The sequence below is a fragment of the Triticum aestivum genome, chromosome 6B, assembly GCF_018294505.1.
Source record: "Triticum aestivum cultivar Chinese Spring chromosome 6B, IWGSC CS RefSeq v2.1, whole genome shotgun sequence".
NCBI lineage: Eukaryota > Viridiplantae > Streptophyta > Magnoliopsida > Poales > Poaceae > Triticum > Triticum aestivum.
This window is the reverse complement of record NC_057810.1, coordinates 289442846-289465501: the sequence shown is the minus strand read 5'-3', so window position 1 is coordinate 289465501 and position 22656 is coordinate 289442846.

Sequence of the window (22656 nt, the reverse complement as noted above, 5' to 3'; positions counted from 1 at the left end):
ATGCATTAACATTTTGTTAGTTAAATCTTTAGTCAAAATTTGGCACAAACTATAAAAGGGACCTATAAACTAGGAAGGAGGTAGTACCGTAGTGGTAAGTAGGAGTCGTAGAGTAGTCACCTTAAATAGAGAGTTTCTTTTCTTTAATGCCACGAACACAAATTGAAACGCTTGTTGTGGAGAGAAAAAAGATAATCACTCCACTATATATGGACGCAGGGGCCTAAGTGCATGCTTTACTAGGGTTGCTCCCTTCATTCTCTCATCCTCTCCAGATATAAACAAGATAGCGGTAGCGACTTTTTCTCTCTACTCACCGCTGGTCACAGATCCGGCCGGATCCCTTCGGCCTGTGTATGTAGAGGACTAAAAGGTGCATCGTTCACGCGGTCATCGCCGCCGAGGGAGGAAACCCACAGCTGCTGGAGGGGCCCGATCCTCTGCCCGTGCCATTCTCTCCGACACAGCGCTAGCTCGGGAGGTCCTCCAACCCTTCTTCCTCCCTGCCGTATTATCCATAGATCTGACCTGCCACTGCCGACATCCCGGCGACCCTCAGGTATAAGTTCTTCGAAAGCGGCCTTGTTCTACTGCCCCAGCTCCCCATGTGTCTGCATGTGCATCTTTTTCTACTCCCATCTGCTCTTCCAAAGCCACCTAAATTTTTAGTATTATTAGAGGTAAAGCTACTTCATGCATTCGAATCTAGGGATTTGTTCAAACAACGAAGAAAGGGGGGAAGTTGTAGCATGAATCTAGGACTTGATTCAAAGAGGAAATAATATGGTGAAAGTAGTAGAGACCGGATACCCAACCGGTCTCTTGGTTGAAAAGGGAAATAATGGGAAAACGCAGTACAAACTGGATAAGGAACAGATCTATTATTGGTTGAAAAAAGGATAGAAAGTGGCAGCCGGTGGACAAGTCAACAGAGTATGTCCAGGATTAGATTTGCTGCCATCACATAGTAAAAGGTCTCCAGGATTAGATTTGCTGCCCTCACATAGTAAAAGGTCTCAGGATTAGATTTGCTGCCCTCACATAGTAAAAGGTCTCAGGATTAGATTTGCTGCCCTCACATAGTAAAAGGTCTCAGGATTAGATTTGCTGCCCTCACATAGTAAAAGGTCTCCAGGATTAGATTTGCTGCCCTCACATAGTAAAAGGTCTCCAGGATTAGGTTTGCTGCCCTCACATAGCGTGAACAAGCTCGGCATCACCACTTTATGCCTCCTTGTAGGTACATTGTGCTGATGCGTCCACTGTCGCATGTCCTTATACCAACCTTTTGCTGTTGTTAATGTAAGGGCGCATGTAAAATGAAGCGATCACACTGTTACCTTAGGGACATGTCTAACCAGTGTTATTGTTAATCTAATGCCTCCAGTGATAAGATGCAATTAAACTGTGTTACAAATGGCACTCCTGCTGTTTTCCCCAGTATGATAAGTAAGTTGCTCCTTTACGCTGCTGAGTGTCCTGGTGTCCCCACGGTCCCATGCCCTTAAACCAACTCTTTAGCTGCTGTTGATTTACTGTGTCTGGTAAACAAGCAATGCCACCATTAAAGTAATCCCATATCTGAGGAATCTCATTGTTGATCGTAATGCTTCTGGTAACATGAAGCATTGCTGACGTTTTAAAATTTCTACTGTCCTTGCGTGATTGCCATGAACATAATTAAGATGCTTCTTTTCATTTTGTATATGTTTCGTATATTCTTATTGACCAGCAACTGTTTACTTTCTATCATTTTGTGCAGATAGGGATATCCATTTCACCTTGTTGCTATTGTGACCTTTTGGTGAACTGCACAAAACACTTTTTTTGGAATGAGTGTCTTGTGCAGTTCAACTAAAATGTCACGTGGGCAACATCTCTCAATTTTGGTGGAACTGCACAAAATGGTGATTGGAGTTTCCAAAATCTCCGTCAAGTTCTGCTGGTAATCTCGTGCAACATTTTATTAGCCTTTGCAAGATGGAGCCGTCACTGTCACCACAATGGCACTTTATTTTAGTGGAACTGCACAAAAGGATAAGAAAATTATAGTTGCACCTTACATGAGCCGGACAGCCAACCTTAATGTTCCTCAATTTTAGTGCAACTACTAAAGAAGAACCTGCCAGCTCACAAGAGCAAGTACTTCTTGCTAGCTGAATGATGCAATCTTTGCTTCATTTCAGGTGAACCGCAGAAAAAGGCGCATGAATTGAATCATGGAACTCCAGGCAGACCTCATCCTAGTGGAGCTGGAGGTTGAGTTCAAGGAGGCCGCTATTAAAGTGAAATCATGCTCTCCTGTCTCCTTGTTTGTGCTGTGCAAACATGCTGTGCAAACGGGAATACTCAACTACAGATGTTGTGACGGTCAAGAGCATTCGCCAAGTTCTTCGATTGTATGACATGGCTAGCCAAGATGGATTTAATCCCGATATTCACTTTATCAAAAGGCTCTAATGGGTTGGTTCTGAATCTTGCAAGCTGGGAATCAATGAGATGTGTAGGCATCTTTGTTGTACTTATTATTTGAATCTTATTTGTTGGTTCTGAATCTTGCAAGCTGGGAATCAATGAGATGTGTAGGCATCTTTGTTGTACTTATTATTTGGATCTTATTTGTTGGTTCTGAATCTTGCAAGCTGGGAATCAATGAGATGTGTAGGCATCTTTGTTGTACTTATTATTTGGATCTTATTTGTTGGTTCTGAATCTTGCAAGCTGGGAAACACGGCATGATGATGCAGAGGACAGCAACCATAACAAACAGTTCAAACTTGGTAGTATTATCTTTGTGAAAGTGCGACAAATGTGCTGATCGTGTGCGTCCTGAGAATAATAATTCTAATTGTTGTGCATGTTGATCCCGTGGCACTGATAGAACGAGCCAATGCATTGCTTGTTTTAAGTATAAATTTCTATTAAAGCTAATTAAATTTAAGTAAAGTGACCACTAACTCCTGTTATTACAGTACCAATACAGACTCGCTCGTGAACCGACGTGTGGTCGGAGTAGGTTTCTTAATGGTGGCGTTTGAATGCACCGAGGGTGCATCTTCTGCCGGGCGTGCAGCGGACGAGGGAGGGGTAGTAACTATTGTCGCCTGTACACACTCAGCTTACTGTTGAATCCAGTTCCCAAGAGCTGAAAAACGAACTGCTGCCACCGCCTACACACTCGTTCACTCGAAGAGACTCCAATGGCGATCCGAGGGGTGAGCCTGCTGGATATGGACTTCAGCAAGGAGTTAGTTCGCTGTTCAGTCCTACGGCTGCACCAAATTGAATGTGATGTACACCAACGATACGGACTCGGTGAAGCTCTGCGTCGCCTCAGTCCTATGGCTGCACCATGTTCTGGAGCATTCGCCCGTTTCATCAGCAGCACCGACTGCACCTTCGCTACGGTCGAGAGAAGGAAGAACACGACAATTCGGCCATCTGGTGCAACAAGCTTGTCGACATCCAGAAGCAATACAAGATCATCAGCATAGGGCAGGAGAAGGACTCCGTGGTTGACCTTGCTGAGACCATCATCGACCCCTGATACGCTAACATGAAAGAAGACGTCCTGAACACGTGGGAGGTACCTCTGAATCTAGCCTACATAACCTACGCGGCCAAGGACGCATACGCATGCTATGACATGTACAGGCAGATCTTGGACATGAGGGCGTGTCTGCTTCCCGTAACCGACGAGTACACGGACAGCCGCAGCGTCATGATCAAGCGTGCCAGGAAGGTCTAGATGTTGTACTTTATCTGTTTATAAGCACCTTTATCATCTGAGTGTTTCATGCATTAGCCTATGTGTCGTAATTATCTGTTTTGTCTGAAATAATTCTTTTAACAACCCATTAACCTGATTGCTTTTTTTAGTGGCTATTTGCTTATGTATGTAAACTAGTTCACTTGTCCGTAAAAAAACTAGTTCACTCGGCTGCCGTGCTTTGAATCTCCTTCCTCCCAACATATTCCTCTCCTCAGGTGGACCCAGCAGGTCTCTGAATTTTCTCCCACTTTCTTTTTCGATGTAAACTGAGTTTTCTCCCAGTACTTTCCCCTAGAACCAACTCAACTGTCCCACGTCTAGCCTAAAAAATAATAATACCCCACGTACTATTAACTCATCAAATTAAAATGATATTTTATTTCGTAAGTTGAAAGTTCTTACAAAATAATAATAATAATTGTTTATATATAACTTGCCAAGTTAACTCCTAGTGATTGCGTACATAAGCTTGCAAAGATTTTACTGACGTGCAATCATGTGTTTATGTTTTCATAACATTTCTCCGTCTAGCACAACATGATATTTTCACCCAGCCCAGCAAGTCCGCGGATTTCGAGAAAAATGCAAATGGGATTTAAACGGGCTGCATAGATGCTACATCATTGTTTCACCCAGCCCACCAAATGGACTAAAAAAACAAATGGACTAGTGACATGTGGGCCAGTAGGTCGAAGCCTAAGAAGGCGTTGGATTTACATCCAACGGCCGGCATTCTTCTTCAATCTCTCGTCTTCTTCCCCCAGCGCTGCCGGACCCCCCTGCTCCAGCCTTCGGTGTCCAGCGGCGTTGTTTTGCGCTCCTCAGTGAAACACTACCCCGCCGACGGCCAGGCCATCCCTCCACTCCGCACCTCCTATTATTATCTGCCGAGTGTAGGCCCACCCCGCACCCGAACCAGTCAAGTTTCCCACTCCTCTCCATCTGCGACTCCACTGGCGCGTCTTCCCCATCTCCGGGTCATTCCAGTCTGGCGCCTTGCTGTCGTCCACCGCCTCGGTGCGCTCGGCGCGGCGTGGTCAACATACGAGTGTCATCGGAGGAGGACTGTACCTGGAGAGCGTGACGGCTAGGACCCACGAGGTCCATGGTCACACGCAAGGAAAGTTCCTCCTTATTACGCACTATACGTGCACTGTACATGGGAAGGGCTTCTGTATTTCATGAAAAAAACGTCCCCCCCGCTGATAGGTCGGACCCACCAGCTATATCTTTGCATGCAAGGAAGTGCCTCCTTATTACGCACCAAAAAATGAATACCCCCTGCTAGGTGGGACCCACCATAGTGGGTGGCTGACTTGTGGGCCTACTAAGTTGACGAGGATGGAGGGCTTTGTCAACTTAGTCAATATGAACAATTCTAGCTCCAGTGGCCGTACGATGTCCATCCAACGGCCATAGTGCTTCTTCAACCGCGTGCTCCTGCCTCTTGTGGCCGGCTATGATGCCGCGGAGGCCTCACCGCCCCCTACTACTCCCACCGCTGGCCCAGGGTATCCCTCTACTCACCCACACCCCCTGTTATTCTGCGGCGATAGCAGCCTCACGCCGCAGCCAAACAAGTGAACCCTTGTACTCCTCTCCGCGTGGGCATCCACTGTCGCGTCTTCCCCGGCTCCGCGTCGTCCCCTTCCTAGGCCTCGCCGTCCACTGCCTTGGTGCTCTCGGTGCGGCGTGGTCAATGTGGTCAATGACCGACTTCCATCGGAAGATTACTGTACGTGGAAAGGCTGACAGTTGGGTCCAAGGCCACAACCCAGTTTTTTTGTGATTTGCCAAGTAAGTCGCTTTGTCAGGCCTGTTGGGCTGCAAATCTTTCAAGACGAGGAGAGCTTCATTCGACTAGCCGAGAAAATGGCCTATCAGTAATGAGAAATGGGATGTACATTTTTAAAACACATCAAACCAGCAATTAGTTTCAAATATCTTTTTTTTCATTTCGAGATTTTAAATTACATTAATTTTTATGCGTGGAGAATTTGTTGGATTTTATATTGATATACATTTATTTCTAAAATCAGTTTGAATGTGAGTCGAAATTTCGGGATTAAAAACAGTTCAGACCGCACCGAAATATGCAAAATTTCGTATAATTTTTTAACCGTGGCCACAATATGGGTTGTAATGTTAACAAAAAGAATATGGGCTCCAAAAAAACTTAAGAATTAGCAAATTGGCTGTAAATTATTGGAAATAATGGCAGATGGGCTGTATGCTGGTTTCCACAGATTTGAGGCTTTCCTAAAAAAAGGTTGACGCACAAGCAGTGACTGTTGGATGTCCATCCAACGCCCGTCGTGCTTCTTCAATCTCTGCTCTTCCTGCTCCAGCCGCTCAAACAAGCACCGGCGGGACTGCCTGCTCCCTCCTCCCCGCGGCCGGCTGTGCTGCCGCGCAGGCCTCACTGCCCCATCGTACTCCCATCGCTGTCCTAGCCATCCCTCTACTCACCCACACCTGTTGTTATTCTCTGGCGACGGCAGACGAACCAGTAAACCCTCATACAGTCGTACTCCCCTCCACGTGGGAAACAACTGCCGAGTCTTCCTTACCTCCGTGTTGTTCCCTTCCTAGACCTCACCGTCGTCCACCGCCCTGGTGCTCTCGGCGCGGCCTAGTCAACATGGTCAACGACCGACATGCATCTGAAGTGGACTATACGTGGAGAGGCCGATAGCTGGGTCCACGGCCGCACGCAAGGAAATGCCTCCTTATTACGCGCAAAATAATGATTCCTCCACCTGACATCAGGGACCCACCGAAAGGGCCTCTGTATTTCACAAAAAAACATTACCGCCACTGACAGCTCGGACCCACCAGTTATATCTTCGCACGCAAGGAAGTGCCTCCGTATTATGCACACACAAAATGAACACTCCCCCTGTTAGCTGGGACCCAGTATAGTGGCAGGCTGACTTGTGGGCCTACTAAGTTGACGGGGACGGAGGGCTTTGTCAACTTAGTCAATATGCACAATTCTAGCTCTAGTGACCATACGATGTCCATCCAATGGGCGTAGTGCTTCTTCAACCTCTGGTCTTCTTGCTCCAGCCGCCCAAACCAGCGCTGGTCATGCCTCGTGCTCCTACCTCCCATGGCCGGCTGAGATGCGGTGGAGGCCTCACCGCCCCCTACTACTCCCACCGCTGGCCAGGCCATCCCTATACTCACCCACACCCCATGTTATTCTGCGGCGATGGCAGCCTCACACCGCAGCGAACCAGTGAACCCTCGTACTCATCTACGCGCGGGCATCCACTACCGCGTCTTCCCCGGCTCCGCGTCGTCCCCTTCCTAGGCCTCGCCATCTTCCACCGACCTGGTGCTCTCGGTGCGGCGTGGTCAACGTGGTCAAGGAATGGCTTCCATCGGACGTGGACTGTGCGTGGAGAGACTGACAGCTGGGTCCACGGTCGCAGCAAGGAAGTGCCTCCTTATTACGTGCAAACTAATTATTCCTCCACCTGACAGCGGGGCCCACCGGACGGGCCACCGTATTTCATGAAAAAAACATTTCCCCCTGACTGCTGGGACCCACCAGCTACATCTTTGCATGCAAGGAAGTGCGTCCGGGCAAAAAAAATTGATTCGCCCCCTGACTGCTGGGACCCACCAGCTACATCTTCGTAGGCAAGGAAGTGCCAGACAGTCGGGACCCACCTGGTCAAAGCGTACGTAGGGTTGTCATTCTGGTCACGAACGTGTACATACATACTGGTCGTTGTAGAGGCGCGCATGTGTCGTAGTAGAGACGCGCACGTAGCATGTGCACGTACGTACAGCGGCAAGGGTGCAAGAAAGAAAATATGGCCACGTACGTACATACGGGCAGGGTCTCGAACGCCTACTCGCGCATACATACATGGCTGGGTCGGAACGGAGAAACAGTGTCGTCGTCGTGTTCATGGGGAGCCAACCGGCTGGGTCGGAACGAAATGCGTGGTCGTATTCATCGAGAGGGCTTGGATGGAACAGGCGATGGAAAGAAGGCTTGGCATACCGCATAACGGAGGAAACAAACCTTCTACGTTCGGAACGGGGTCCTGTTGATCGGGAGGGGTGTGGCGTACCGCAAAACGGAGGAAACGGACCTCCTACGGTCGAAACGGGGGTCCTGTTGATCGGGAGGGGTGTGGCGTACCGCAAAACGGACGAAACGGACCTCCTACGGTCGAAACGGGGGTCCTGTTGATCGGGAGGGGTGTGGCGTACCGCAAAACGGATGAAACGGACTTATGTTGGAGCGCTACGGTCGAAACGGGGGGGAGGGTGTGGCGTACCGCAAAACCGGACTCCACGGGATACTGTTCATCTCCACCGTCGACCTCCTCCAGCCTCCACGGGCTACCGTCGACCTCCTCCATCCTCCACGGGCTCCTGTTCATCCAGCATTCACCACGTGCTACTCCACCAGCTACTGTTCAACCACCCCTCCATGGGTACCCCTCCACCGTCTACTGTTCATCCAGCCCTCCACACCACGGGGGCCTGTTCAACCACCCCTCCACGGCCACCCCTCGACCGTCTACTGTTCATCCAGCCCTCCACACCACGGGGTCCTTTTCATCCAGAGGCAATGCCACCGCTCACTGTTCATCCAACCCCCCCCCCCCCACAACGCTCACTGTTCATCCAATTGATCGGCTTCAATTAGCAGCAGTAGCGAAGGAATCGCTCCATCGGGTTCAGTTAACATCCATCGATCGATCGCTCGGGTTCGGTAATGCGTAGCCTGCAGTGCAATCGCTCGGGTTCAGTTAGAGCCCAACGCCTCGCTCGGGTTCAGTTAGAGCCAACGCCCCGCACGTGTACGAGGGAAATGCGCATCGCTCGGCTCCCGACCTCCCACCGTAACCGGCAACTCCCCAAAATTTTCCTCCCCCTCGCTTCTACCACGGTTTTGTCCGTCATGGACGGCCCAAAGAATGTCATGCAGCTGCGTCTTCGGCCCGCCCAGGACGAAAAGCCCATTTTCCGTCATGATTTTTTGTCATAGAAGTAGGATCCCACCATATCTATGATGATACCGGGTTTTGTCACAATTATCGTCGTAGAAGTGTCATATGTATGACAGAAAAAAAAATTGTTCGGCCCAAAATGTCACGGATGTGTCTTTTTTTGTAGTGCAGCCAGTGGTATCCTGATTACACTTCCCAGTACACCGGGGAGAGTAGCGGCGGTCCTTGGTACTAGACCAACTTAGGCCAAAAGCCTAAGCTTGGGGGGAGTATGTATTTCTCACTGACTTTACATTCATGTTCACACACTATTCATCGGTGCTCATACTCTTTCATTGTATTATCGATGCTAGTTTAAATTTCTTTTTCTAGTTTTCTTCTTGTGTGTTTGATAAATCTTAAGAAAAACCAAAAAAATTAGTTAGTTTAATTTCCATGCTTATAGTAGAATTAAAATGAAAACCCAAAAAGATTTCTCGTTCTTCTTCTTACTTGTTGGGAGCTTTCCCGTGTAAATAGTTTATTTTCTTTTCTTTCCTTTGGGGGTCGAGAAGACCATATTGAAAATGTTTAGTGGCTCTCATATGCATGATTGTTTATTTTACTTAGATCCCATATTACCATGTTTTCTCTTTTGAGTTGAATGCTTGCAGATTCCAGCTTAGTCCAATGCATGTGCACTCTTATTATTATACACATCATTTGGTCGTGCAAGTGAAAGGCAATAATAATGATATATGATGGACTTACTGGGATAAGAAAAGCTGGTATGAACTCGACCTCTCTTGTTTTTGTAAATATGATGAGTTCATTGTTTCTGATTCAGCTTATTATGAAGTAAACATATTTGCAATGACATTTAGAGATTATAGTTGCTTGTGCCATGCTTGATTAGCTATGAGTTATAATGGTCTACCTTGCGTGCCAACATGCTATTAGAATGATTATGATGTGGTATGATGGGATGGTATCCTTCCTTGAATGAACTGAGTGACTCGACTTGGCACATGTTCACACATGTAGTTGAATCGAATCAACATAGCCTTCATGATATGTATGTTCATGGTGGATTATATCCTACTCATGCTTGTATTCGGTGTGAATTAATTTTAATGCATGTTTATGACTGTTGTCGCTCTCTCAGTTGGTCGCTTCCCAGTATTTTGCTAGCCTTCACCTGTACTAAGCGGGAATACTGCTTGTGCATCCAAACTCCTTAAATCCCAAAGTTGTTCCATATGAGTCCACTATACCTTCCTATATGCGGTGTTTACCTGCCGTTCCAAGTAAATTTGTATGTGCCAAACTCCAAACCTTCAAATGAAATTCTGTTTTGTATGCTCGAGCAGCTCATGTTACAACTAGGGCTACCTATATCTTCCATGCTAGGTGGGTTATTCTCAAGAGGAGTGGACTCCGCTCCTCATTCACAAGAAAGGGCCGGTAACCGGGATGCCCAGTCCCATGATCCAAAAAGATCAAAGCAAATCAAAATAATTAAACAGAACTCCCCCAGGGCCGTTGTTAGTTGGAGGCACTCGTTGTTTCGAGCAAGCCATGGATTGATGCTTGTTGGTGGTTGGGGGAGTATAAACCTTTACCATTCTGTTTGGGAACTGCCTATAATGCATGTAGTATGGAAGATACAGCCATCTCATAGTTGTTGCGTTGACAACGAAAGTATGCCTCTAAAAATGTTATTCAATCTCTATTTTAAAATCGAGCTCTGGCACCTCTACAAATCCCTGCTTCCCTCTGCGAAGGGCCTATCTAGTTACTTTTATGTTGAGTCATCATCCCTCTTATTAAAAACCACCCGCTGGAGAGCACACTGTCATTTGCATTCATTTCTATTGGTTTATATTGGGTATGACTTGACTGGATCTCTTTTACCATGAATTACAATGTTTAGTTAGTCCTTGATCTTTAAAGGTGCTCTCCATTTATGTTTTGCGGTCGCAGAAAGGGCTAGCGAGATACCATTTTGTTATATCATGTTATGATTGTTTTGGGAAAGTGTTGTCATCCGAGTTTTATTATTATGGCTTGCTAGTTGATTATGCTATTGATATGAGTAATTGTGAGGCCTAAGTGTTATTGTGAGTATGGTTAGTTCATAATATTTGCTGAAACCTGTATGATGGCTTTGCATGTGTCGGATTTCGGGTTCCGGCAGACCCTTGAGGTTCGAACTCTGGGGTGCGCGCGGAGATTCAACCCTCTGCCAGCTCGCTCCTTGCCGAATCGCTAGGACCTAAACTACCAAACTAAACAGCACAAGAGACACAAGATTTATACTGGTTCAGGCCACCATTGTGGTGTAATACCCTACTCCAGTGTGTGGTGCGATGGATTGCCTCTTGGGCTTGATGATGAACAATACAAAGCAGAACAGCCTCGCGAGGGACTGTTCTTGGCTAGTGCGATGAACTGCTAGGAGGGGTTCAGTCGCTCTATCTACTGGTTTCTTGATGAGGATCCAGATGCCTCTACCCTGGGCCTCTTCCCAAATATTGAGCGGGAAGGGCGCCAACAATTGGCCATTTTAAAGGGAATCATCGGGTACACTTATCCTGACTAAAGTTGGTTGTCGCCTGTCAAAGGCTCTGGCGATGACGCCGGCTTGGGCTCCACAATGACTTCCTTCTGGCCGTTGGGCTGGTCTTGGTCTTGTTGCACCGAAATGGATGCCTTTGCTTGATGTTCTCGCCTACGCTTGCTCCCTTTGCACCAAAGAGGATAGGAGGACACTGCATGGGCTGGCGCCCGATTGGCGCCCTTGGTCATCATGGCTTGCGTCATGGGCACCTCGCGAGGTACCCTACCTTGAACTCTCCGCCCCCTCATGAGCCAGCCTGACGAGGCCGTGCCTGAGGAAGCTCCTTGTCGTCCACCCCGCGAGGCTTGGCCCCTCGCGAGGGCCTTGAGCTTGCGTTGATGAAGAGGGGCTGTGTGAAGGAAATATGCCCTAGAGGCAATAATAAAGTTATTATTTATTTCCTTATTTCATGATAAATGTTTATTATTCATGCTAGAATTGTATTAACCGGAAATGTAATACATGTGTGAATACATAGACAAACTTAATGTCACTAGTATGCCTCTACTTGACTATCTCATTAATCAAAGATGGTTATGTTTCCTAACCATAGACATGAGTTGTCATTTGATTAACGGGATCACATCATTAGTAGAATGATGTGATTGACTTGACCCATTCCGTTAGCTTAGCACTTGATCGTTTAGTATGTTGCTGTTGCTTTCTTCATGACTTATACATGTTCCTGTAACTATGAGATTATGCAACTCCCGTTTGCCGGAGGAACACTTTGGGTGCTACCAAACATCACAACGTAACTGGGTGATTATAAAGGAGTACTACAGGTGTCTCCAAAGGTACATGTTGGGTTGGCGTATTTCGAGATTAGGTTTTGTCACTCCGATTGTCGGAGAGGTATCTCTGGGCCCTCTCGGTAATGCACATCACTATAAGCCTTGCAAGCAATGTAGCTAATGAGTTAGTTACGGAATGATGCATTAAGTAACGAGTAAAGAGAGTTGCCGGTAACGAGATTGAACTAGGTATTGGATACCGACCATCGAATCTCAGGCAAGTAACATACCGATGACAAAGGGAACAAAGTATGTTGTTATGCGGTTTGACCGATAAAGATCTTCGTAGAATATGTAGGAGCCAATATTAGCATCTAGGTTCCGCTATTGGTTATTGACCAAGAATAGTTCTAGGTCATGTCTACATAGTTCTCGAACCTGTAGGGTCCGCACGCTTAAGGTTTCGATGACAGTTATATTATGAGTTTATGAGTTTTGATGTACCGAAGGAGGTCGGAGTCCCGGATGAGATCGGGGACATGAAGAGGAGTCTAGAAATGGTCGAGACATAAAGATCGATATATTGGACGACTATATTCGGGCTTCGGAAAGGTTCTGAGTGATTCGGGTATTTTTCGGAGTACCGGAGAGTTACGGGAATTCGCCGGGAGAAGTATTGGGCCTTATTGGGCCATACGGGAAAGAGAGAGGGGCTGCCTAGGGCAGGCCACGCGCCCCCCAAGGCCTAGTCCGAATTGGACTAGGGGGAGGGGCCGCACCCACTCCTTCCTTCCCTTCTCTGTTCCCTTTCCTTATCTCCTACTCCTACTACATGGAAGGTCTCCTAGTTAGACTAGGAAAGGAGGGAGTCCTACTCCCGGTGGGAGTAGGACTCCTCCCTGGCGCGCCCTCCCTTGTCCGGCCGCCCCCTCCCCCTTGCTCCTTTATATACGGGGGCAGGGGGGCACCCCATGACACACAAGTTGATCTACGGATCGTTCCTTAGCCGTGTGCGGTGCCCCCCTCCACCATATTCCACCTCGGTCATATCGTCGCGGAGTTTAGGTGAAGCCCTGCGCCGGTAGAGCATCATCATCATCACCACGCCGTCGTGCTGACGGAACTCATCCCCGAAGCTTTTCTGGATCGGAGCCCGGGGATCGTCATCGAGCTGAACGTGTGCTGAACTCAGAGGTGCCATACGTTCGGTACTTGGATCGGTCGGATCATGAAGACGTACGACTACATCAACCGCGTTGTCAGAACGCTTCCGCTTACGGTCTACGAGGATACGTGGACAACACTCTCCCCTCTCGTTGCTATGCCATCACCATGATCTTGCGTGTATGTAGGAAATTTTTTGAAATTACTACGTTCCCCAACACTGTGCTGGGCCTCCTTTGAGCCACGCCGCAGGCCGCAGGCAGGTAAGTCTGGGGACCCCCGTTCCCAGAATGCCGAGAGTAGCCCCCGAGCCCACGGCGAGCCCGAACTTGGCCGGGCGGAGAGGCGAAAGGGCAAGTGTGAAGCGTCGCGGGCCCTAACAGCCTGCGGCCTTGGGCGCCGTGTGGCGGTCGATTGGTCGGGGGCGACTCCGCTTCCCCATGACGCCTTGGTAACCGCACAGATTCAACATGTCCCTGCATGCCAAGCGGGTCATGATTACCTGTGATCGTGGAGGTCGACGGTTGGCCTTCACCGGCTATAAGTACGGAACGGCGCGCGCCCTTCCAGCCTATCCCCTCTTGCTTCTCCTTCTTCTCCATGGCTCCACCAAGGAAGTTTTCGGCCGCAGAGAAAGGGAAGGCCCGCCAGGTCAAGTCTTCCTCTCCCCCGCCCAAGCGCGGTCGAGGTTTCCCTCGCAAGCATCCTGTGGCCTCCACGGCGGTCCCCCGTGGTCGCGGAGGTGGCTCTCAGCGCGGGGACGAGCGGCTGGCCATGGTCGGCGGGCGTGCCCCGGCCGTGCGACCCCCGAGGCCGCGCCTCCACGCTGCGGAGGCACTGCCGGAGTTTGTGGTGTGGGCGGTAGAGCCGTCCGGCGCCCGGCTTCAGCTCCCTCGCTTCCACCTGGGTGAGCTCCCAGATGGCGCCCTGAGTGGCCTCTGGCTCCAGGCGGATGGCTGCTGCAGCCAGGCTTCGTGGGCTTCTCTGGAGGTCTCTGCTATAGGGAACCTGTTCCTGACCCGCGGTTGGCAGATGTTTGCTCGCGCGCCTGGTCTTCACCGCCGGTGCTCCCTGCACTTCAAGTACGACGGCGACACCACCCTCTACGTGAGGGTGTTTAGGGAAGATTGTCGCCGCATGGGGTGCTGCCCTGAAGACGACGACCGCGACCGGGGACTCAGCCCCGGCGTGGATGGAGAGGGCAGCGCGCGGGCGGCTGGCGACGCCCGTGACTCCTCAAGCTTCACCAGCTCTTCTTCGGGTGGTGACTCTGCCAGCAGCGGCCGCGGCCAGCCCCCACGCCGCCGCGCCTGCTTGGAGGGTGGCAGCTGGTCTGCTCGCCGCCGCACCCCGGTGAAGCGTGAGAGGGAGTCCGCCTGAGCTCCGGAGGTGGCTCGAGTCTTCCAAGAGGGCCGGCACGGGACGTGCTTCGCCTGCTTTTGTTCTTTTCCTATCTTTTCTCCTGCACAAAAAAGACAGCAATGTGTGGCCCCGTGGGGGCGCGTTTCGGTTAACGCCGTTAATCATTGTACTGCTTTTGTTATCCTGATACTGTTATTTTCTATTGTACGCCCATTCGTAAGTAAACCCCGGCCTTGGCCGCGGGGGCGACCGACCCAGGCCCCGTGTTCGCGTCGTGCTGCTCGTGAGGCATGGTCCGGAGGGGTGCTCCAGCTGTGGACCAGGGTCATGAAAACTTGAGCGATAGGGGTAGGAACGCTCGCGAGGGCTCCTGGGGCCTCTGCCTCGCGAGCCCCCGTGCAAGAGAAATCGAGGCAGGAGAGCGAAAAAGGTCAAAGAACCGCAGACCAAAAGATGGCGATAGTTTCGATAAAAACTCCAAATGGGAATAACTAGTCAACTGCAGAAAGCAAATGAAAAAGCCGTGTCCGGCACCTAGTCTAGTCTCCGACGTCTTCTCACCAGCGCGGAGCTAAGTGCTGCCACTGGGCGTGGGAGGGGGCAGGGCCTGAGGCCGGCACCCCTGAGACTCCGGGGCGTGTATAGCCCCAACTCATTATTACGTGAGAGTGTCACGGGCGGCGAGCTTCACAGGCGTTGGCCTTCTTCACAGGCTCCGGGCCTTTCTTCGGGGAAGCAAGCTTCACAGGCGTTGGCCCTCTTCATAGGCTCCGGGCCCTTTCCAAAACGCGACAGCTTCACAGGCATTCGCCTTCTTCACAGGCTCTGGGCCTTTTCCAAAAAGATGAGCTTCACAGGCATTCGCCCTCTTCACAGGCTCTGGGCCTTTTCCAAAAAGATAAGCTTCACAGGGATTCGCCTTCTTCACAGGCTCTGGGCCTTTTCCAAAAAGATAAGCTTCACAGGCATTCGCCTTCTTCACAGGCTTTGGGCCTTTTCCAAAAAGATAAGCTTCACAGGCATTCACCTTCTTCACAGGCTCTGGGCCTTTTCCAAAAATATAAGCTTCACAGGCATTTGCCTTCTTCACAGGCTCTGGGACTTTTCCAAAAAGATAAGCTTCACAGGCATTCGCCTTCTTCACAGGCTCTGGGCCTTTTCAGGGGTAAAACCTTCGGAGGTGCTGGATGTTCCATGCATTCTGTATAGGTACTCCCTCCTGAGTCTCCAAGTGCACGGAGCCGGGCCTGGAAACATGAACAACCTTGAACGAGCCATCCCACATGGGAGAGATCTTATGCAGTCCCTCCCTGGAGAGGACCCGCCGGAGCACGAGGTCCCCTACCTCGAGAGTTCTGGGGCGGATGTTGCGGCAGTGGTATCGCCGGAGTGCCTGCTGGTACCTCGCCGCTCGCAGCGTAGCTTCTCGACGACGCTCCTCCCCCAGCACAAGGTCTGTCCCTCGCATGGCGTCCTGCAGCGTCTCTTCGAACGCCAGGACCCGCGCGGATCGACGCTTGACCTCGTGAGGGAGGACCGCTTCGGCTCCATAGACCAGGAAGAAGGGGGTCTCTCCAGTCGGCTTGGTCGCGGTTGTGCGGATGGACCACAACACGGACTGAAGCTCGTCATACCAGCCTCTGCCGCAGGCCTCCAGTTTCTTCTTGAATGTCCTGGTCTTGAGGCCCCTCAGGACCTCTGCGTTGGCCCGCTCGGCCCGTCCGTTCCTTCGGGGGTGCACCACCGAAGCGTAGCATATCTGCGTCCCAAGGTTAGCACAATATGTTTTGAAAAGGTTACTGGTGAACTGCGAACCGTTGTCGGTGATGATGCGGTTCGGCACTCCGAACCGGCTCATGATGCCCTTGATAGTAAGACACTTCACTCCCAGGGCAGTAGCGGCCTTCAGGCCAGCTATCAGTCCCTCGTACTCTTCTATATTGTTGGAGACCTTCTCGCCTTGCTGGAAACAGAGTTGCACGGTGTAGTAGAGCTTGTCTTGAGCGGGAGATTTGAGCACTGCCCCAGCTCCAGCGCCCTGCCTGGAGAATGCTCCGTCGAAGTACATGACCCAGCCTTCTGGCGCTTCGCTTCCTAGGGAGAGGGATCGATCCTCGCCGGCCCTGAGGCCCGGTGCCTCTGTCCATTCGGCCACGAAATCTGCCAGCGCGGCCTCCTTGATGACTCTGGTCGTGCTGAACTCGAGCTGGAATGCTTGCAGTTCAATGTTCCACTCGGCGACCCTTCCGGCTGAGTTGGGGCTCCTGAGCACCCTCTCCAAGGGGTATGCCGAGACAACCTTGATTGGATGACCCTGGAAGTAGTGCCGCAGCTTGCACGAAGCCACCAGTAGCACGAGGAGGAGCTTCTGTGGCATGGGGTACCGTGCCCTCGCATCCCGTAACATTGTGCTGACGAAGTACACCGGGTGCTCGACGAGGCTAGGGGCGTCGGTGCTGGTGGCGTCCTCCGGAAGACGTGGTGCCTCCTGAGGTGGCGGGGCCTCCAGAAGCTGGGTGCCTGGAAGGAAGGCCTCTCCCGCCCCTGGTGCGCTCTGCTGCGACGGCTGATCTTCTTCAGTCGCGGTGGTGGCTTCTGCGAGTTCCTTTTGATTCAGCCTTGCCTTGGCTCGGGTGGCCGCCGTGGTCTTGGCCCGACGCTTCTCTCTAACTGCCACCGGGGCTGCGCTAGCGGAGTAGGGAGTGGCGGCGAGGTAGAGTACCAAGGGCTCCTGAGGGTGCGGGTCCACCATCACCGGAGGGCTGGTTAGGTACCTCTTGAGATCTTGGAACGCCTTGTCGGCCTCTTCAGTCCATTCGAAGGTCCCCTTTTTCTTCATCAGCTGGAAGAAAGGCAGCGCCCGTTCCCCCAATCGGGAGATGAAACGCCCCAGCGCCGTCATGTGCCCCGTGAGCTTCTGCATTTCCCTGAGGGTCTTTGGTGGGCTCATGTCCTCAACTGCCTTGACCTTTTCTGGGATGGCCTCGATGCCTCGGTGGGATACGAGGAAACCCAGGAGCTTGCCCGAGGGAACTCCAAACACACACTTCTCCGGGTTGAGTCACAGGCTCAGTGCGTTGAGGCTTGCGAAGGTTTCGTCCAGGTCTTGTATCAGGGTCTTGGCCTCGCGAGACTTCACTACGATGTCGTCGACGTAAGCCTTCACATTCTTCCCGAGCTGTGGGCCCAAGGTGATGTGCATGAGCCGCTGGAAGGTTGCCCCCGTGTTACGTAGTCCGAATGGCATGCATGTATAGCAGTACACCCCACACGGGGTTAGGAAGGCCGTCTTTTCCATGTCTTCCACCGCCATTTTGATCTGGTGATACCCGGAGAAGGCATCCAAGAATCATAACAGGTCACACTCGACGGTGGAATCGACGATCTGGTCGATGCAAGGGAGCGGGAACGGATCTTGCGGGCATGCTTTGTTGAGGTTGGTGAAGTCGACACACATGTGTTCCTTTCCTCCCTTCTTTGGCACAACCACGGGGTTGGCCAGCCAATCCGGGTATCGGACCTCGCGAATAACCCCTACGGCTTCTAGCTTGCGGGTCTCTTGGACGATGAAGGTCTCCTTTTCAGTGGACTACCTCCTCGCCTTCTGCTTCACAGGACGCACGTTGGGACACACGTTGAGGTGGTGCTCGATTACGCCCCGTGGGATCCCTGCGAGCTGATCGGGCTCCCAGGCGAACACCTTCTTGTTTGCACGCAGGAACTTGACCAGGGCTTCCTCCTGCTCGGGCTCGAGGTTGGCACCTATGTTGAAAGTGGCGTTCATGGACCCGTCCTCGTTGACAGGTATCTGCTTGGTCTCCGCCTTGTCTTGGGTGAACAACTGCTTCTTCTTGGTCAGCGCAGCCCCCTTGGGCTTGGGGGTTTCCGCATTGGCGGGCCGCGCCACCGCCGCCATCTTGAGGGCGAGCTTGAGCACTCGCAACGCACCTTCGGTGTCCCCGGGCACGGTGAGGACGCCGTTGCTCCCGGGCATCTTCATGAGGTTGTACCCCGGGTGAGTCGCGGCCATGAATTTGGCCAATGCTGGATAGCCAAGGATGGCATTGTAGGGGAGGCTGATGGGGGCAATGTCGAAGTCGACCAGTTCCGTGCGGAAGTTGTCGTAGGTGCCGAAGGTCACCAGAAGCCGGATTTGTCCCAAGGAGCTGGACGACCCGCCTCCTACGCTCGAGAAAGGCCGGCTGGGCTGCAGCCGCTCCCGGGGTATGCAGAGGAGGTTGAAGGACTCAACTGAGAGTACGTTGAGGCCCGCGCCGCCGTTGATGAGGGTCCTGGTGACGGCCACCTGGCAGATGGTGGGTGTGTAGAGCATGGGGAGCGCGCCCAAGCCGGCCGAGTTGGTGGGGTGGTCCCCAGAGTCGAAGGTCAGCCCGGCTCCGTCCGGCCCGAGGGAGCCCCCTGCCACATGGAGGCGGCGCCGACCCAGCGGACGAATGTCTTGACGTGGCGGCTGGAGGGTGGCGCCTGCGAGCCGCCCAGGAGGCCCGCGATGACCGAAGGAGCCGGCGCGATGGGGTGGGTGATGAAGAAGCTGCGCGGCTCCTCCCGAGAGGTCGCTGGGGAGCGCAAGGGCGATGCTTGCTGCCCGTTCCCCGCCGGGCCGGTGGCGGCGTTGACAGCAGGTGACGGGGAACGATGAGGGCGCCCGCCGACGGGAGCCGTCTGGGCGACATGGGAGGCGAGGGTGGCTCAGCGCCCGGCGCGAGCCCGACGAGCGTCAGACATGGTTGCGGTGGTCGGGGAGGAACAAGACGGCGGAAGGAAAATTCCGGCGCACCCCTACCTGGCGCGCCAAATGTCAGATTTCGGGTTCCGGCAGACCCTTGAGGTTCGAACTCTCGGGTGCACGCGGAGATTCAACCCTCTGCTAGCTCGCTCCTCGCCGAGTCGCTAGGACCTAAACTACCAAACTAAACAGCACAAGAGACACAAGATTTATACTGGTTCAGGCCACCATTGTGGTGTAATACCCTACTCCAGTGTGTGGTGCGATGGATTGCCTCTTGGGCTTGATGATGAACAATACAAAGCAGAATAGCCTCGCGAGAGACTGTTCTTGGCTGGTGCGATGAACTGCTAGGAGGGGTTCGGTCGCTCTATCTATTGGTTTCTTGATGAGAATCCAGATGCCTCTACCCTGGGGGTGGCTAGTCCTATCTATAGGCAAAGGCCCTGGGCCTCTTCCCAAATATTGAGCGGGAAGGGCGCCAACAATTGGCCATTTTGAAGGGGAACATCGGGTACACTTATCCTGACTAAAGTTGGTCCTCGCCTGTCAAAGGCTCTGGTGATGACGCCGCCATGGGCTCCACAATGACTTCCTTCTGGCCGTTGGGCTGGTCTTGGTCTTGTTGCACCGAAATGGACGCCTTTGCTTGATGCTCTCGCCTGCGCTTGCTCCCTTTGCACCAAAGAGGAAAGGAGGACACTGCGCGGGCTGGCGCCCTTGGTCGTCATGGCTTGCGTAATGGGCACCTCGCGAGGTTACCTGCCTTGAACTCTCCGCCCCCTCATGAGCCAGCCTGACGAGGCCGTTCTTGAGGAAGCTCCTTGTCGTCCGCCCCGTGAGGCTTGGCCCCTCGTGAGGGTCTTGAGCTTGCGTTGATGAAGAGGGGCTATGCTGGGCCTCCTTTGAGCCACGCCGCAGGCCGCAGGCAGGCAAGTCTGGGGACCCCCGTTCCCAGAACGCCGACAGCATGTTTACAACAACAAGAGCAAACAGAGTTTGTAAAAGTTTTTCTTTATCACTTTTAGTTTAGCAACTAAATTCCTTGAGGACAAGCAAAGGTTTAAGCTTGGGGGAGTTGATACGTCTCCAACGTATCTACTTTTCCAAACAATTTTGCCCTTGTTTTGGACTCTAACTTGCATGATTTGAATGAAACTAACCCGGGCTGACGCTGTTTTCAGCAGAACTGCCATGATGTTGTTTTATGTCTAGAAAAGAGAAGTTCTCAGAATGTCCTGAAAATCCACGGTGGCACTTTTCAGAAAATATAGAAAATATTGGCGAAAGAATCAAGACCAGGGGGGCCACAGCCTGTCCATGAGACAGGGGGGCGCCCCCCTCCCCCTGGGCACGCCCCCCTATATCATGGGCCCCCTGGACCTGCACCGACCTCAACTCCAACTCCATATATTCATGTTCGGGGAAAAAAATCAGAGAGAAAGTTTCATCGCGTTTTACGACACAGAGCCGCCGCCAAGCCCTAATCTCTCTCGGGAGGGCTGATCTGGAGTCCGTTCGGGGCTCCAGAGAGGGGGGTTCGTCGCCATCGTCATCATCAACCATCCGCCATCACCAATTTCCTGATGCTCACCACTGTGCGTGAGTAATTCCATCGTAGGCTTGCTGGACTATGATGGGTTGGATGAGATTTACCATGTAATCAAGTTAGTTTTGTTAGGGTTTGGTCCCTAGTATCCACTATGTTCTGAGATTGATGTTGCTATGACTTTGCTATGCTTAATGCTTGTCACTAGGGCCCGAGTGCCATTATTTCAAATCTGAACCTATTATGTTTTCATGAATATATGTGTGTTCTTGATCCTATCTTGAGAGTCTATAGTCACCTATTATGTGTTATGATGCGACAACCCCGAATTGAAAATAATCGGGATACTTCTCGGTGATGACCATAGTTTGAGGAGTTCATGTATTTACTATGTGCTAATGCTTTGTTCCGGTTCTCTATTAAAAGGAGGCCTTAATATCCCTTAGTTTCCGCTAGGACCCCGCTGCCACGGGAGGGTAGGACAAAAGATGTCATGCAAGTTCTTTTCCATAAGCACGTATGACTATTTACGGAATACATGCCTACATTACATTGATGAACTGGAGCTAGTTCTGTGTCACCCTATGTTATAGCTATTACATGAGGAATTGCAGACGGCATAATTATCCATCACTGATCCATTGCCTACGAGCTTTTCATATATTGTTCTTTGCTTATTTACATTTCCGTTGCTACTATTACAACTACTACAAAACCCAAAAACATTACTTTTGCTACCGTTACCTTTATTATCATACTACTTTGCTACTAAACACTTTGCTGCACATACTAAGTTATCCAGGTGTGGTTGAATTGTCAACTCAACTATTATTACTCGAGAATATTCTTTGGCTCCCCTTGTGTCGAATCAATAAATTTGGGTTGAATACTTTACCCTCGAAAGCTGTTGCGATCCCCTACACTTGTGGGTTATCAACATCAAAACTGCGGTAGATATCTGGAAGAGTCGGTGCAGTTGTCAGCCGTATCTTTAACTCATTGAAACTTTTCTCACAGTCCTCACTCCATTCAGACTTCTTATCCTTTTTGAGCAGCTCCATCATGGGTTTAGCAATCTTGGAAAATCCTTTAATGAAACGACAGTAATATCCGGCTAATCCAAGAAAACTCCGGATCTGAGATACGGTTGTGGGAGGCAACCAATTGAGCACATCCTTTACTTTGCTCAAGTCCACGGCTATACCTTCGGCGGATAGCACATGTCCCAGGAATCCAACTTGGTTGAGACAAAATGCGCATTTACTGGATTTGGCGTATAGCTGATGTTCACGGAGTCGTTGCAACACTGCTTAGAGGTGTTCTTTGTGCTCTTCTTCACTTCTTGAGTAAATATGTATATCATCGATGAAGACTACCACGAACTTATTGAGGAAGTCCATGAATACTTTGTTCATCATATGCATGAAGAAGGCAGGGGTGTTGGTGAGACCAAAAGACATAACTGTATATTCATAAAGACCGTATCGAGTGCTGAATGCGGTCTTAGGAATATCCTCCTTTTTAATCTTGAGCTGATGGTATCCAGTCCATAAATCAATCTTGGAGAATACCTTGGCCCCATTGAGCTAATCAAACAGGTCATCCATCCTTGGCAGTGGATATTTATTATTGATTGTGATGTCATTCAGCTGACGATAATCCACACACATGCGGAGGCTGCCATCCTTTTTGTCCACGAAGATAGCAGGTGATCCCCATGGTGAAGAGTTGGGACGGATATATTCTTTCTGGA